Below are 5,989 nucleotides of genomic sequence, written 5' to 3' on the forward strand. Positions count from 1 at the left end.
TGTAGCTTTTTTTTCCAGCCCCCCAGTGGCACAGCGGTATGTCTGCGGACATACAACGCTAGAATCCGGGTTTCGATACCCGTGGTGGGCAGAGCACAGATAGCCCATTGTGTAGCTTTGTGCTTAATTACAAACAAACTTTTTTTCCCCAAAAACTTTGTCTTCAAAATAAGGGTCCGTCTTATACACCGGTGCGTCTTATATTCCGAAAAATACGATATATGTTTTTAAAAATAGAAAACTACGCAATATTTGATATTTATGGCCACGTTTCTATTTTTGTTGTTGTTAAGCTACACAATGGGCTCTCTGTTCTGTTCCCACCACAGGTATCGAAACCCGGTTTTTAACTGAGCTACTGAAGTCATGAAACTAAAACGTTATAACGCACTTAGCACTTTGGGGGTCTTGGGTACGCTATAACAGTCGGTCAAATCCCATTATTTGGTCAAATAAAGTGACCTAAGAGTCGGCGGAGGGTGTTGACTTCTCTTTATTCTATCACTTTAAAACTAGAAACAGCAAGTTCAAGTAGCCCATGGGTGGCGTAGCGCAAACATTCTAAAACAAACAAATATGTTTGATAGTTGTGTCGCATTTATATATATACATTTTCTTGAAGATATTGTTCTAAGTATTGGCGTGTTTTTGCGGTAGTTTGTAAAAGCGTCTTCATAGATCGAGGAATACATAACATACTTTGATTTCTTAGTTTTATTCTATCACACTAATTTGTTTCAAGAATGATTCAGAATTTACTTTCCACTGCACGTTAAACACAAAGCTACACAATGAACTATCTGTGCTTTGCTCGCCGTGGGTATCGAAACCCGATGTTTAGCGTTATAAATCCTCAGACTTACCTCTGAGCCAACGGGAGAGAGCAATTATTTTCGCTGTAAAATAGATTTAATTACTTTAATAACAGCATGTTGCCTTATTTGAAGCACTAAGACAATTTGCTAATTAATACAACAATAAACGTGAATCTAAGTTGTTTTGTGTTCTAATATCTACGGAGAATCTATAGAACTTTATGGTTGTTCTATGATTATATTTTACTTTAGCATTTTATACTCATCGCTTATCAACAAAACACTCTACGAAAGCGCTCGAGCTTATACGTTATTTTTTTGCTTTGTTTTTCACCTTATAAAGATCCACGGTGCCACCTTCTTAAAATGTCTTTCTTCGGTATCAAAACGTTTCGCAGTCACACCATCAGCCTAATAGCTGAGACAGCTGAGGTACGGCTGCCATGCATTACTAACAACGTTAACGCCATATGACGATATTCATATATCCATTGTGCTTTTCAGATATAAAGTAATGCCTGATGCCATGTTTCACTGTCATGCGCAGTTCAACAGTCTGTTTGCGAGACTGCCTTATATGTCTCCTGCGCGTGACATGACAGTATTGTTTTTTTGTTTATCAACTTTAAGAAAAGTTATATATATTTTACGTTTTTCTTTCCTCCTAAGATAAATAGTGTTTTTATTTGCTTACGACAGGGGGTTGTATTTATTTTCCAAATATATTCTTTAATTTCGCAGCTCGTGTGTGACTTGCAAAATGTTTACGCCGAAATTTAGATTATAAAAAACAGACATTTTTACAAACTTTTTGTCATCTATCTTGTCTCAGTGCAAAAGATTATTGTCTTAGAAAACTAACTACATGAAGTATTCTTTAATTACGTTGATCCAAAATCAGATATTTGGCCCTTTCAGCGAGGAACTAACTAATTTTTAAGACGTTCGAAGAAAAAAAAAACAATTCACGTGTGCCTTAAATTGATAACGGTAATTTAGCTTCGCAAATACAACAATAACTTGAAAGCCGAAAACTAAGTTTGCTGTTGCATGAATATATAATACAGCTTTTTACAGCTTTATTCTGTATGAGTAACTACATAACAAAAAAACTTACTTAATTGCAACCAATTTACGTAGTTAGACGGATTCTTGAAAAGAAAAACCATACAAAAAACCAGTCATTCTAATTTTCTGCAGCATCACGACCAATAAATAGTGTTAAGTGTTTTTCAGAGTAGTACATACACACTTAACTAAATGAACGAAAAAAAAATCATTTTAATAACCAAAGCCAGAAAAAGCAAATAAAATAGAAGCTGCGGCAGTAATTCTCATATGAATGACAATTAGATTTATTTTGTGAACTTCATTTTCTGAAAATTTCAAGTATTTTATAAAAAGAATATACATTTTTTTTTCTTTATTAAATATCTGAAAGTGCTGCCCCTCAGTGGCACAATTGTATGTCTGCGGACTTACAACGCTAGAAATCGGGTTTCGATACCCGTGGTGGGCAGAGCACAAATAGCCCATTGTGTAGCTTTGTGCATAAATTCAAACAAACCAGATTTAGAAACGCCGTCTCAATAAACATGCTTTATAAAGACGGGTTATCCAGATTTCGAAACATCATCTTGATAACCAAGTTTTATAAAGACGGATTATTCACACTTCGAAACGTCCTCTTGGAAGCTAAACTTTTTAGATGAATTATCCAGCTCAACTCAAATATATATTACATTTTTCTTTCAACTAAATCTTGAGATGCACAGGAAAGAATGGGGAAGTCTTAGGAGTTTTCCAACAGTTAAAAGATTCAAAAAAATCTCTTTTCAACCAAATGTTCCGAAGGTAAGTTGTTGGAGGTAAGTTGTTATACACGGAGAGATTTTGGATGTTCTCTAACATATCACGTATGTTAACACTAAAACACATGTTTTTGTAGACTGTTATGTACCAAATAATAGGTAGGTAAACAACGATTTATAATCTTGATGTAGGGTTTTATTGATAGGGAAACATACTACATGTTTCAACAGAACATTGGTCTGTCTTTTTCAGGTATTTCTTCCTTACTCAAGTGTACACCTAATTTTTCTCATTGCGGCAGACTAGTTTGGTTGCAGTGGTCAGGAGTAAGATGGACATCTCTAGCCTTACAGAAAAATATTAGCATCTTTTGTTTGTTTGTTTATTATATCAAAGTGAAAGAAAAGTCGACTGCTCATTTCTTTAGAAGAGTTTTCTATAATCCCTAAAGTTAATAAAACAATCCAGTCTGTTCATAAAGGCAAGGGGAAAATGTCACCGTTTCAATTATACCCGAGGGAGACATCAATTACTAATCCAGGGTTCGACATACTTCAAGAAATAAAACCTCAAGCGCACACTTCCTCTAGTCTAAATTCGTCTTCAACAAGGTTAGACTTATAAACAAGCAGGTATTTGTGCAGCTGACTAGTTCCATTCAGATCACATGATCAGATGATGATGAATGAAAATTTATTGTACCCTTGTATTGAGCTTGGCTTTGTGAAGGATCCTCTTGTTAGTAGGATTCGTGCACTAAGCTGTCGTAAATGAATTGAAAATTCATAGGGACTATGGTGTTGTTGTTGTTTTTTTTTTAATGTAAGACCAGAAAAGGCTTCACAATTATTACAGAAATAAGTTGAAATGGCAAGCTACAGATAAGTCCGGTCAAATTCAATGCTAGAAACAACTATAATTAGTTTCATGGGAATCTGGTGAAGTTTTCTTTTATATAATAATGACACCATACAGTTGAAACTTCATTATTGATATTCCTCCATTCCTCGTCAGAAATAGTTTTACATGGAATAAAAAGAACATGAATGGAAAACGATTTTATTTACCAATACATCTCTTAAACAAATCGACATAGCTGCGTGGACTATTGTGATTTATTTTTTACTCGAAAGGTTTTTGATAAGCAAGAACGATTATCTTCACATTACGTGTAGGAAATCACCTCTTAAGCCACTGTCCAAAATTAGTACTATTAGATGTACTGCATGTGATAATGGCCAAGAAAAGCTTGGAAATTGACAGATAATGGATAAAATCATTCATAACAACAACAACAACAAAAAACCCACTAAATCAACAGCATATTGGAGATACATATTTATATATACATGTGTAGTCGTATTAATGAAGTAATCAAGACAAAGAAAATAATGGTTAAAGATGGCCATTATGCTCTCTGACGTACTGACCAGGTAAAAAAATACACACAGTGTGTATTACAGTATTTTTATTATTACTGTGATAACTTGCGTACCTCATTATCATTTATATATTTAGTATTAAGATTTAACTTTATTTTATTATTTTCTCTCTCTGTGAAATGACCATGTGTGTAATGATGTTGTATATCTTTATTCAGAGGTGTTTAGATAAGTATGTTGTATATCTTTATTCAGGGGTGTATAAGATAAGTATGTTGTATATCTTTATTCAGGGGTGTTTAGATAAGTATGTTGTATATCTTTATTCAGGGTGTTAGATAAGTATGTTGTATATCTATTCGGGGTGTTCAGTTAAGGAAGTTGTTTATATTTATTCGGGGTGTTTAGATAAGTATGTTGTATATCTTTATTCAGGGGTGATAAGATAAGTATGTTGTATATCTTTATTCAGGGGTGTTTAGATAAGTATGTTGTATATCTTTATTCAGGGGTGTTTAGATAAGTATGTTGTATATCTTTATTCAGGGGTGTTTAGATAAGTATGTTGTAAATCTTTATTCAGGGGTGTTTAGATAAGTATGTTGTATATCTTTATTCAGGGGTGTTTAGATAAGTATGCTGCATATCTTTATTCAGGGGTGTTTAGATAAGTATGTTGTATATCTTTATTAGGGGAGTTTAGATAAGTATGTTGTAAATCTTTATTCAGGGGTGTTTAGATAAGTATGTTGTAAATCTTTATTCGGGGGTGTTTAGATAAGTATGTTGTATATCTTTATTCAGGGTGTTTAGATAAGTATGTTGTAAATCTTTATTCAGGGGTGTTTAGATAAGTATGTTGTATATCTTTATTCAGGGGTGTTTAGATAAGTATGCTGTATATCTTTATTCAGGGGTGTTTAGATAAGGATGTTGTATTTCTTTATTCGGAAGTGTTCAGATAAGTATGCTGTATATCTTTATTCGGGGGTGTTTAGATAAGTATGTTGTAAATCTTTATTCGGGGGTGTTCAGATAAGGAAGTTGTTTATATTTATTCGGAGGTGTTCAGATAAGGAAGTTGTTTATATTTATTCGGGGGTGTTCAGATAAGGAAGTTGTTTATATTTATTCGGGGGTGTTCAGATAAGGAAGTTGTTTATATTTATTCTGGGGTGTTCAGATAAGGAAGTTGTTTATATTTATTCGGGGGTGTTCAGATAAGGAAGTTGTTTTCATCTATTCGGAGGTGTTCAGATAAGGAAGTTGTTTATATCTATTCGGGGTGTTCAGATAAGGAAGTTGTTTATATCTATTCGGGAGTGTTCAGATAAGGAAGTTGTTTATATTTATTCGGGGGTGTTCAGATAATTTTTCTAAAGTTCCGTATAATTTCTGCATTTAGCAAATCACATATACGTTGACCACATGTTGCAAGGTCATAAACATTTGCTAATATTTCTACTCGAGTAAAGGTTACGTACTGCAATTTGCGAACAGTGTTCAGCGCTATATCGCACTATTGTATGTTTGTTTCTTTGTTTTTGAATTTAACACAAAGCTACTTGGGAGTTATCTGCACTAGCCGTCTATAATTTTGAAATGATAGACTAGCGGGAAGGCAGCTAGTCAACAGCACCTACCGCCAACCTTTGGGTTACTCTTTTACCAAAAAAAGAGTGAGATTGATCGTCACATTATAATGCCTCCACGGCTGAAAGGGTGAGCATGTTCGTTGATCGGATTCGAAGTCAGATTGTGAGCTGAGTTCCCTAACCAGATCGTGCCAGGCTTCAGGTATATCGGAAACTCGAATCTTGTACCTGACGATCCGCAGTCTGATCCCTTTATATTCCTCTCATAATATATAAACATTTTGAGTATTAAACATAGAACAGTCCTAAACGCTTATTGCATTGAAGCAGATATTATGGTTAAAGAGGCACGATGTTCTGATTAAAAATTGTTTTATATTTTACC

Source organism: Limulus polyphemus, unplaced genomic scaffold, assembly GCF_000517525.1.
Source record: "Limulus polyphemus unplaced genomic scaffold, Limulus_polyphemus-2.1.2 Scaffold267, whole genome shotgun sequence".
Lineage (NCBI taxonomy): Eukaryota > Metazoa > Arthropoda > Merostomata > Xiphosura > Limulidae > Limulus > Limulus polyphemus.